At 24.4% G+C, this 12,822-nt stretch overlaps 1 protein-coding gene across 4 annotated transcripts in view; it reads right to left on the reverse strand.

Annotated features, from left to right (window-relative positions):
- The window catches only part of LOC109596862 (uncharacterized), a 148,486-nt gene that overhangs the window by 55,871 nt on the left and 79,793 nt on the right, over nucleotides 1-12,822 (reverse strand). The window contains exon 1 of one of the 4 annotated variants that reach the window (XM_049966063.1): nucleotides 10,391-10,607. The exons of 2 other annotated variants lie outside the window; for them this stretch is intronic. The gene's annotated coding sequence lies outside the window, so the exon portion shown is untranslated. Of the gene's footprint in view, nucleotides 1-10,301; nucleotides 10,608-12,822 lie in introns of those variants that run through there. One more of the 4 variants, XM_049966061.1, reaches the window with a different exon arrangement.

Consider the following 12,822-nt stretch of genomic DNA (forward strand, 5'->3'; position numbering starts at 1 on the left):
ACAAAAGTTCAATAAACTGTTGTTTTGTTCAAACTTAAGTATCACTAGTTAAATAAGCCAGTAAAATTCTGCATATTGTCATTAAACAACAATAACACAGTCATTTTTTTAAGAAAACCACTCGAGAAAGACCCCGCTTGTAAAGTACACATATCGAATTGTAGTCTGTTTTGTCTTGTTTGTCTGAATCTTGAAGATCTCGACAAATATTTGTCTAATTCCTTGTATTGTTCGGAGACCGAAGTGAAGAGATAATTCGCCCCGTTTTCTACATTGTATGCAAACAAAGCTTTTGTTCGTGGATGGCAAAAAAAAAAAATGGCTGAAATTAAATTAGATTTTAGAGGTTGCAACCTAATTTAATGTTGCAGCCGTCGAATGATTTATTAATAAAATTTACTCAAGATAATATAATATTAATAAAAACCTTGACATTTACTGTAAAAATGCTTCGGACAATAAATCAAAATTACATTGTTTTCTAGATTGGCCAACGCCGTTGTTATTTATAGACACGCAATTTCGCACACGTAAAAAAATTATCTAAATAAGGTGTCTAATCCATATTTAATTTGTCCACTAATTGATTGACATTCTTCATTAATTACACGAGCACAACAGCGTGATCTATTACATATCCAACTTCCGCCTATCGTTTCAAGATCTGTTTTCGGGTTACGCACGCCGTTTGTTAAATGTATAAAATTTTAATCATTTCCCATTATGCAAAACCGTACGCCGCTTTCTGGCCTGGCTAATGATCTTATCGACGTCGAATTCGAATCGCTTTGAATATATTATGGAAGGCAAGGACACGGCTATAGTTCAAAAGGTGAGTTTCGATGTGAAAGAAATAATAATAATAAAAAAAACAACGACAAAGTTATAATTTATATCTGGTCGCATTCCGATTTGCGATGCAAAAAATCTGTGACATCAATTTTTTTTCAGCGGTGCAGATGATCTTTACGACTGCTAACTGTATTGTGATTCCATTCCTTTTTGTCGTATATTAAAAACGACCTTATAAAAACGTGTAAAAATGGGAAAAGTTTTAAAAAAGGTGTTTAAATTAAAAATAAAACGATTTCAATTTATTGTTTGGTTTTGGAGTGGTTTCGTAAGTTTTGGTTGGTTTCCCTCCTGCTCACTCGTTAAAATCTCTCGGTATAACTGATTTTTTCATTAATTAATTGTTTGACGATGATAATTATTTAGCTGTTATTTTTTACATATATTAAAAATGTCAATGTTTTTTGTTTTTGTATGAGATTTGTCTGATAATTAGTTTAAGATTCCATTCAGAATTTAATTGGTCTGTGTTATAATTTAAAATTTACAAAAATTATCTCAAATATTTTAAATCAATGACTGCAAAAATAGTCTGGTTATTTTAGATATTTAAATTATAAAAAACAATTAAAAAGACATAAAGGAACTCTGTTAAAAAAAAATTTTCAAAAATTGTCTCAGTACAAATTTATAAGGATATAAAAATATTTTTAATTGATAATTATTGAAAATAACTTCAATTCTAGTTATTTTAGTTACTTAAATTACAAAAAAAAAACAATTAAAAAAAGATAAATAAACTCAATTCTTCAAAAATTCTCTCAGTACAAATTTATAATGGTATAAAGATATTTTTAGTCAATAATTATGGAAAATGATTTAAATTCCAGTTATTTCAGTTATTTAAATTACCAAAAACAATTAAAAAACATATAGGAAATTTTCAAAAATTGTCTCAGTACAAATTTATAAATGTATAAAAATATTTTTAATTAATAATTATGGAAGATAAGTTAGATTCTAGTTATTTAAATTACAAAGAACAAATAAAAAGACATAAAGGAACTCAATTTTAAAAAATAAATTTTTAAAAATTGTCTCAATACAAATTTATAAATGTATAAATATATTTTTAATCAATAATTATGTAAAATTAGTTAAATTCTAGTTATTTCAGTTAATCAAAATAAGAAAAACAATTAAAAACATGAAACAAAAAGGAACTCAATTTTAAAAAAGAAATTTTCAAAAATTCTCTCAGTACAAATTTATAATAATTATGGAAAATGAGTTAAATTCTAGTTATTTTAATTATTTAAATTATAAAAAACAATTAAGAAGACATAAAGGAAGTCAATTTTAAAAAATAATTTTTCAAAAATTGTCTCAGTACAAATTTATAAATGCATAAATATATTTTTAGTTAATAATTATGGAAGATAAGTTAAATTTTAGTTATTTTAGTTATTTAAATTACAAAGAACAAATAAAAAGACATAGAGGAACTCAATTTTAAAAAATAACAACAATTGTCTCAGTACAAATTTGTAAATGTATAAATATATTTTTAATAAATAATTATACAAAATTAGTTAAATTCTAGTTATTTCAGTTATTAAATAAAAATTAAAATAAAAAAAAAACAATTAAAAACATGAAACAAAAAGGAACTCAATTTTAAAAAAGAAATTTTCAAAAATTCTCTCAGTACAAATTTATAAAAATTATGGAAAATGAGTTAAATTCTAGTTATTTTAATTATTTAAATTATAAAAAACAATTAAGAAGACATAAAGGAGTTCAATATTAAAAAATAAATGTTCAAAAATTGTTTCAGTATAAATTTATAAATGTATAAATATATTTTTAATCAATAATTATGGAAAATTGGTTAAATTCTAGTTATTTTTTAGAAAAGAAATTTTCAAAAGTTGAGTTCAATAATCAATAATTAGTTATTTTAGTTATTTGAATTACAAAAAACAACTAAAAAGGCATAAAGGAACTCAATTTTATATAGGAATTTTTCAAAAATTGTTTCAGTACAAATTTATTGAAGTATAAATGTGGTTTTAACAAAAAATTATGAAAAATGAGTTAAATTATAAATATTTTAACCATACACATTATAAAAAAACAATTTTAAAAAAGAATTTTGAATTGACTTCGTACATATTTATAAATTTATAAAAATATTTTTAATCATTAGTTATGGATTAATTAATTAACAATTAATAGTTATTTTAGCTAATTAAATTATAAAAAAAATTCATTTTTAACTTAATCATTGATTCAGAATATTTTTGTACTTTTATAAATTTAGAAACAACACTTTCATTAATCCTACTGGTATTTGATTAAAATTCAAAAAAACATTATGAAATTGAAAATTAAATACAATTAAAGTTTGAAATTGTTTTAACTATATTAGGAAATGATTTTAAATGCGGTTCCATTTTACGATCACGAATTTAATGATATGCATATCAAAATGTAGGTACGTTGATCCAAGAGGCAAGAGGCTTCCTCGAGCCAATGAATTATACATTAGGGGATTATAAAAGGTTGCATTAACGTATGATAAAAATTCATAATCGTAAAATTAACGTACGACGTTACTTATTTATTAATTAATATAAAACAGAAATTGCACACGAATGAAAACGAGTTATTTTTCAATTTTTTTGTATCGTTTTCAACCGACACGAAATTCTTTATATGTTTATTTATATAAATAAACGAAAGCGCTTTCGTTTCGGAGTTTAATTGGTATCGGTTTAATTCGATGAATAAACCACGAAAGTGGCGTGTGCGACGTTAGAAATTCGCGGTAGCCGTTCAAATATAAATATTAAACCGTTTTGTACAATGCAAATATTGGCCGAGGCACTAATCAGATAAGCACACTCATAAACATCGGACGCGGACGGTTTTAACTAAATCGTAAAATCCGTCCGGATCTGCGATGCTCGACGAACACGGAGATAAAATAGTTGTTTTGAGCGTTATTGGCGGTGATTTGTGTCTGGTCGGAAATTCCTTAATAAACGCCGTCGATTTATGGTACCCGCAATAAAGATCTTTCGATGACTAACTGCATTTTGCGACGGCGAGCGCCATATGTTGTTGCCCACGACGATACGACGTGTGGTACATGAGAGAACAAAGTAACTGACCGAAAATTAGGTGGGCAAGGCTACACCCTTTGTTACGTCAAAACTATTTTGGGAATTTTGGACCATGCTCCACCACAATATTTTTTGTGCCCAAAATATCTGCCCGTATTTATTTAATATTTTGCTTTTGTGCTTACTTCTAGTCCAATTGCTATGAAAACTTGAAAGTTCCTTTTTAAAAATAAAGACAAACGACTAATTTTTGAGTTCAAAAATTTCCTCTTTTGGGCTTCCCTTCCACAAAATACTCGAAGTTTCTGTTAATTGTAAACATTCCATTTGATGGGTCCAACCAGTTAAACTTAATTAGGAAACCTTTACGTAGAATTGCTTATAATTTAAAAAGCAACAAATATTTTTGGAGCCAAAATTTTTGCTTTCGTGTTTTCTTCAGTCCATAATAGCCCTGAAATTTATGTGCTGTGAAAGCTTGAAATTCGATAGACACAGTCCCTGAAACTCAATGGAGAGTTGGGCTCTACTGTAAAGCTACTCCCTCATTTTAAAAATAAACACAAACTACTTATTTTTGAGTTCAAAAATTTCTTCTTTTGGGCTTCCCTTACTCCACAAAACACTCGAAGTTCCTGTTAAATGTAAACATTATATTTGATGGGTCCAACCAGTTAAACTTAATTAAGAAACCTTTACATAGAATTACTTATAATTTAAAAAACAATTATTTTTGGAGCCAAAAATCTTTGCTTTTGTGTTTTCTTCAGTCCATAATTTATATGCTGTGAAAGCTTGAAATTCAATAGACTAAGTCCCTGAATCTCAGCGGAGAATTAGGCTCTACCGTAAAGCTACTCCCTCGTTTTAAAGACAAACGACTTATTTTTGAGTTCAAAAATTTCTTCTTTTGGGCTTCCCTTAGTCCACAAAATCCTCAAAATTCCTGTTATATGTAAACATTACATTTGAAGAGTCCAACCAGTTAAACTTAATTAGAAAACTTTACGTAGAATTACTTATAATTTAAAAAACAACAATTATTTTTGGAGCCAAAAATCTTTGCTTTCGTGTTTTCTTCGGTCCATAATAGCCTTGAAATTTATGTGCTGTGAAAACTTGAAATTTGATAGACACAGTCCCTAAAATTCTGTGGAGAATTTGGTTCTACCGTTAAGCTACTCCCTCTTTTTAAAAATAAAGACAAACGACTTATTTTTGAATCCAAAAATTTCGTCTTTTGGGCTTCCCTTAGATCATAAAATACTCGAAGTTCCAGTTAAAGGTATACATTACATTTGATGGGTCCAACCAGTCAAACTTAATTAGGAAACCTTTACGTAGAATTACTTATAATTTAAAAAACAACAATTATTTTTGGAGCCAAAAATCTTTGCTTACGTGTTTTCTTCGGTCCATAATAGCCCTGAAATTTATATGCTGTGAAAGCTTGAAATTCGATAGACACAGTCCCTCAAATTCAGTGGAGAGTTTGGCTCTACCGTAAAGCTACTCCCTCGTTTTAAAAATAAAGACAAACGACTTATTTCTGAGTTCAAAAATTTCTTCTTTTGGGTTTCCCTTAGTCCACAAAATACTCAAAATTCCTGTTATATGTAAACATTACATTTGAAAGGCCTAACCAGTTAAACTTAATTAGGAAATCTTTACCTTTAGAATTACATATAATTTAAAAAACAAACCAAAAATTTTTGCTTTTGTGTTTTCTTCAGTCCATATTGAGCCTGAAATTTCTGTGCTGAGCATGCTTGAAAGTCGATAGTCACATTCCCTGAAGCTCAGTGGTGAGTTTCGCTTTACCCTAAAGCAGCGTTTATTTTAAAAATAAAGAAATGCGATGAATTTTTGAATTCAAAATTTGGAGCCAAAATTCTTTGGTTTTATGCTTTTTCATAATGAACACGAAATTTCTGAGATGTAAAAACTTGGGATTCCGTAGACACAGACCTTGAAACACGGTCGAGAGTTTGGCTCTTTAAAAATAAAGAAAAACGATTAATTTCAGTTAAAAATTTCTGCCTTTGAGCTTCCTTAAACGCATTAAAAACTCGGAATTCCCATAAAGTAGATAAGTCGTTTTGATATGGGGGCAAAGCTTTACGCATCTCCGCATTACACATACATTGTTGCCAGCAAATTTAGTATTAATTACAGTTAACGATAAAACGATTAAACGTATAAAACGTAAACGCGAAACGTAGTTATTTGTGCGCGTTTCAATTTTCAGTTTAATTACACATTTAATTAAATTAAAACCGAATCGATTTCGGTCGTACACAGATTTTAAATTAAAATACCGTAATACTTACCCATTTACAGAAATCTCGAATTTTACAACTTGCCCGGCTTTAAATTAAGGCCGTGTGGCAATTGTGCATATAAAAACCAAATCGAGTGTTTACGATATTCGAGCGATTATTTGTAATTAAAATAAATTGAAACGCGACGATTTATTGCGCAGCGTTTCATTTGTTAATTTCAAATGTTGAATGTCGATTCGGCTGTTAAAACGGCTTTATTTGGCACACGTGTAAAACGTATAAATGAATTTTATAGATTCGCGTCGAATGAAAATTGAGCCGGACAAAACATTTCGACTTTCGTTTTAGGCATTTCCTATCTGTACCTGCAAATTTCACCGTTAATAGCTTATTGATAATCCGTCTAATTATATATTGGTTATCGCTTAAGAGTTAAATAGTTTTGTATTTACCGATACTTTAGTATTAATTAACGATTTATTCTTTTAAAAACCTTTAAGGATATTGTATTGCTTCCTTGGAATATTAATTTCAGTTTATTTCAATATCAGTTACATTCTAAATGTACAAAATGTCAGTTAAATCCAATATTAATTAGTTGAGTAAGACACATAAATATATTATGGACGTAATAAAATTATATAGTCGTTTTATTTTTATGGATACACTAAAGAAAAAAATTTCAATAAAAAAATGTATTTTAAAATATTAATGGGTATTAACATATTGTTTCAGAAAAAAAAATGTTATAATTTTACTATTTTATTTTATAGGTCACAGCGACATAAAACTCTTTTTTTATGTGAAATACATACCTATAAATTTAAAAATATTAAGTATGTATTAAATTAATTTCGTTCCATAAAAAATTAATTAGCATTTTGTTTTTTTTAAATTGACACTTTTATTAATATTTTTTAATTTACTAATTGTAAATTATAAATGTCTTCTTATATTAATTAATCGTAATTTGAATATATTAATTTTATACAATTTTAATATTTCAACCAGTTTTAAAAAGATTTATTATTAAGTTGGAAAAAATACATACTTCTATGTCTGAGAGAGATTTTTTAATCTATTTTAAATTATTGACATAAATATTTATGAAAATTTCATCGTTTTCTTGACAAAAAGTTGCATCTAATAAATAAGTTTTAAATTTATAATTAATATCTAAAAATAGGTTTATAGTTTTATTAAAATATTTGATTATTTGTATTATTTTGGGAGGTTATATAAACAATTTTCAAATAGTTGTAAAAAACCTAATTTATTAGTAAATTTATTTTTTTTATTAATTTTATAACAAATTGTGTAATTTTGTTAAAATTATTATAATAGTATAAATAATTTTTATGAGTCATTAATTTAAAAATAAATTAGTATTTTTTCTCTGAGACATATTTTTTAATTTAATTTAGATTATTAATAAGAATTTTTTTGTAGATTTTTGTTGATTTTGAACAAAAAGTTGCATTTAACTTTAATTATATTATTTATATCACTTTCGGAGATTATATAAACAATTTCTAAATGGTAGCAAAAAATTTAATTTACTGGTAAATTTATTATTTTATTAATTTAGTAACAAAAAAGTTGTGTAAAAATTTGGTATTATTGGTGCAAATATTATTATTATAAAAGTATAAATAATTTCTAAAAATGTTGATAAGAATTATTCATTTTCAAAGATGTTTTATCAATAACTAATTTAAAAATTAATTAATATTCAGTCTTTAAGTTAGATTTTTCAGTTTAATTATTAATGTGAATTTTTTTGAAAATTTCTTTGTTTTTGAAAGAAAAGGTTAATTTAACAAATATGTATAAATTAAATAATTTTTTTGAAAATTAGGTAAGTACATTTACTAAATTGTATAATTATTAATAATATCTTGGAAGATTACATAAATAATTTCTAAATGGTGCAAAAAAATTTAATTTATTAGTAAATTTATTATTTTATTAATTTAATAACAAAAAACTTGAGTAATTTTATTTAAAATTTGGTACTTTTGTTGGAAATAAAATTGTTGTAAATGTTATTTATAGTTAAAATAATTTATAAAGATTTTAATAAGAATTATTCATTCTCAAAGAAAAAAAACAAGTTTTAATTAATATTAATTACTTTAAAAATTATTTAATATTTTGTCTCTCAGTTAGATATTTCAATTTAATTTAAATTATTAACGAGATATTTTTTTTAATTTCTTTGTTTTTGAAAAAAAAGTTGCATTGTAAATTTATTATTTTATTAATTTAATAACAAACAACTTGAGTTATTTTGTTAAAATGTGGTACTTTTGTTGGAAATAAAATTATTGAAAAAGTTTAAATAATTTCTAAAAATTTTATTAAGATTACTCATTCTTGAAGAAAAAAAAATAAGTTTTATCAATTATTAATTTAAAAATTAATTATTTTTTGTCTCCAAGTTAGATTTTTTGTTTTTGAACGAAAACTTTTATTTAACAAATATGTATAAATTATTTTTTTAATTAGGTGAGTACTTTTATTAAATTATATAATTATTAATAATATTTTCTTAAACTTAAACAATTTCTAAGTGATGGTAAAAAATGTATTTTATTAGTAAATTTATTATTTTATTAATTTAATAATAAAAAACTTGAGTTACTTTGTTAAAAATTTAGTACTTTTGTTGGAAATAAAATTATTGTAAAAGTTTAAATAACTTCTACAGATGTTAATAAGAATTATTCATTTTCAAAGAAAAAAAGAAAAGTTTTATCGATCATTAATTTAATTAATTAATTAATAATGTGTCACTAAATTATATTTTTCAATCTAATTTAAATCATTAATGATAATTTGTTTGAAAATTTTGTTTTTGAAGGAAAAGTTGTATTTAGCAAATTAAATATTATTATTTTTTTGAATTAGGTAGGTACTTTTATTAAATTATATATATTATATTATTTATATTATTTTGAGAGATTACATAAACAATTTCTTAATGGTGGTAAAAAATTTAATTTATTAGTAAATTTATTATTCTATTAATTTCATAACAAATGACTTATCAGTTATTTTATTTAAAATTTGATATTTTTTTGTTAATAAAATTAATCATTAATTAAAAAATAAATTAGTATTTTGACTTTGAGAGACATTTAAATATATCAAGATTTCTTAGAGTAAAAAAATTAATTTGTTAGTAAATTTATTATTTTATTATTTTAATAATAAAAAAATTGTATAAGTTTAACTACTAATAATCAATTTAAAAATAAATTATTTTTTATTAATTTTATAATAAATTTTTTTCAAGTATTTTAATTATTGGAGTATAAATAATTTTTAACGAGTAAAAAACAGATTTAATTAATAATTAGGTAGTAATAATAATCATTGAAATTTAGTTTTGACATGAAAAAACCTGTATGAATGTGTATGTTTTTAATTCAATGTGATAAAAAATAAATTACCATTTTGTTTTTTTAATTATTTATATTTATTAGTATAATTTAGACTACTAATTATTGGTTCTTATATTAATTATTGAATCAATATATTTGTTGATGCAGGAAATATCATTATAAATAATTTATTTACTGGTTCTAATTCATTATATTAATAATTAAAGAAGATAAAATCTTTTTATAATTTTATAATTTTTAATAATATTTTTATTTTAATTATAAAAATTTTTGTAAAGTAAAGAAGCAATAAAATATTAAGCAACAAGAATAATGCAAAACGTTCCATAAAGAACAAAATGAATAAAGTACAAATGTGTTCGATACAAATCTGTTTCATGTCTTATCGCTCGTTAAAGTCTCTGAAATAATTCAAACACATTCGTTATTTCAAAGCATTATGCATTACTAATTAATTTATGCATACTTATTTAATATAAGGCTTATTTTAATAGTTATCCACGTGTCAGTAAAAATAAAATAGCTCCGCAAATATGTAGATGCTCACATCTTTCTTTGTTTTCTACAGATCGTACTTAAGTTAAGCAAATATTTACTTCATAAATTACAAGTGCTTCCGTTTAAATCAGATACTTTCTATCATCATTAATTATTGCTGAAGATGAATTGGTCGCAGTCACGTTTTCACTTACATTGAAATAAAAAAAAAATAAAGAGTTCGTGGGCAACCAGCAGCGGGAGTTTAGGAACCAATCAAACGATTTGGATAGCACACACTCACGAAACGTATTCCTGTGTATCAAATTCGGCGGCACTGATCAACAATAAGATGCAATCACTAAATAAATGCACACTAATCCTACGGTGGGGCCCTAAGAACACTAATATCACACTTCGCACAGTTCTAACGTTCTACTACTACGTCGTTACGTGCAGCAAACACACGGGACTTCTCGGCATTTAGTTCAGTTCTATGTTACCATGGTACCCGGCCAAGACATCGGGTTGTATGGTGCACGGTGCACGGTCCTCGATAGACTAGGCACCGCGGCGTTAGATCGTACTGGTACCGCTGGTGGGGTAACGCAGGTGTAAATTCTGACCCACCGACGAAAATTTCACGGAGCGCCGAGACAGACGGAGCCGCCAGAACGCGGAACGGGCCGCGGCGCTACGTACCGGTACCTAACGGGTTCGGGTGCGTTGCACAATCGCAAGGACTCGACGCTGTCTGATGGGCATTGCGCGGAGGGCGTCGCGGCGCGCAGTCTGCCATACTTTCATGTGTAGAAACAAGGGAAACTTAATTTTTTATTTGATGTTCTTCTCGACTTCTTTATTGTTTAAGTCTCCAGTTGAAAGCTTTAGGTAATAAGCCGTATAATAATCAACTTTTCACACATTTACTTTTTTATATTTCTATGATTATTTTATTAATTTTGTTACTTGGTTTACACGCTTTGACACTCGTTGAAGTCTCCACTACTATTTTGTTTTTTACTATATATTTTTTTAAATGATAAAACATTATAGCAAGTGTTTTCAATTATTTAGAACTTTAAACATTAAATATAGATATTATTAATAGAATATTGTTGTGAGATAGTGAAAATATCTATTTTTTGTTGTTTTTTGTTGTGTTGTTAATTTTCTTCGATAAATTATAAAAATAATATATATCTTTTAAAAGAATATAGTTTTATTCTTCTTGTTTTTTTTTTTAACTGAAAATAGTTATAATTCTTTTAATTTTTAATATGTGAAAGATAAATTTCTTAAATTAGATTTTTACAATTCCTTAAGACATTGAAAATATATGTTTTTAATAATATCTTTAAATTTATTAGTGGATGTACTCAATAATTTACAAAAACCATCGTATTTTGTATTTTTTAAATATAAATAGTTTTAATTTTCAGTATGTAAAGAATAAATGATTTAAATTAGACTTTTAGAATTCCTTAAGACATTGAAAATATTTGTTTTTAATAATGTTTTTAGTGGATACATTTGATAATTTACAAAAGCAATAATATTTTGTATTTTTTAGTTGTAATTTAGAATAGAATAGAATAAATGACATAAATTAGATTTTTAGAATTTCTTAGAAGACATTGGAAATATCCATTCTTTAAGTTTCTTAGTGGATACATTCAATAATTTACAAAACAATAATATTGTGTATTTTTTTAATTGAAAATAATTTTAATTCTTTTAATTTTCAATACGTAAAGGATATTTTACTTAACTTAGATGTTTAGAATTCCTTAAGTAAATGGAAATGACCATGTTTAATAACATTTTTAAATTTCTTAGTGGATACATTCAATAGTTTACAAAAACAATAATATTTTGTATTTTTTAACTGAAAATAATTTTAATTTTATTATTTTTTAATATGTAAATGATAAATAAATTAAACTTTGTTTGAAAAACTCCCTAAGTCATTAAATATATCCACTTTGAATCACATTTTTTAAATTTCTTAATGGACACATTTGATAATTTACAGAAACAAATATATTTTGTATTTTTTTAATTGAAAATAATTTTAATTTTATATTTTTTAATATGTAAATGATAAATAAATTAAATTTTGTTTGAAAAACTCCCTAGTCATTAAAAATATCCACTTTTAATCACATTTTTAAATTTCTTAATATGTACACTTTTAATCACATTTTTTACATTTCTTAATGGACACATTTGATAATTTACAGAAACAAATATATTTGGTATTTTTTAACTGAAAGTAATTTTAATTTTTTATTTTTTAATATGTAAATGATAAATAATTTAAATATTGTTTTAAGAACTCCTTAACGCATTAAATTTCTTATTCGATAATTTACAAAAACAAAAATATTTTGTATTTCTTTCACTGAAAATAATTTTAATTTTTATAATTCTTAGGATGTAAATGATAAATAACTTACATTTTGTTTTAAAAACTCCTTAAAACACTGAATATATCCATTTTTAACAAGATTTTTAAATTTCTTAGTGAATACATTCGATAATTTAAAAAAACAATAATCTTTTGCATTTTTTAACTGAAAATAGTTTTAATTTAATTTAATATATAATAAACAATTAAATAATAAATTAATAAATATTAATAATTTATAAATAACCAAATTTTCTATGTGTAAATGATAAACGATTTAAATTGTGTTTTAAAAATTCCAAGACATTGAAAATACTAATTTTTAA

This window comes from Aethina tumida, chromosome 4, assembly GCF_024364675.1.
Source record: "Aethina tumida isolate Nest 87 chromosome 4, icAetTumi1.1, whole genome shotgun sequence".
NCBI lineage: Eukaryota > Metazoa > Arthropoda > Insecta > Coleoptera > Nitidulidae > Aethina > Aethina tumida.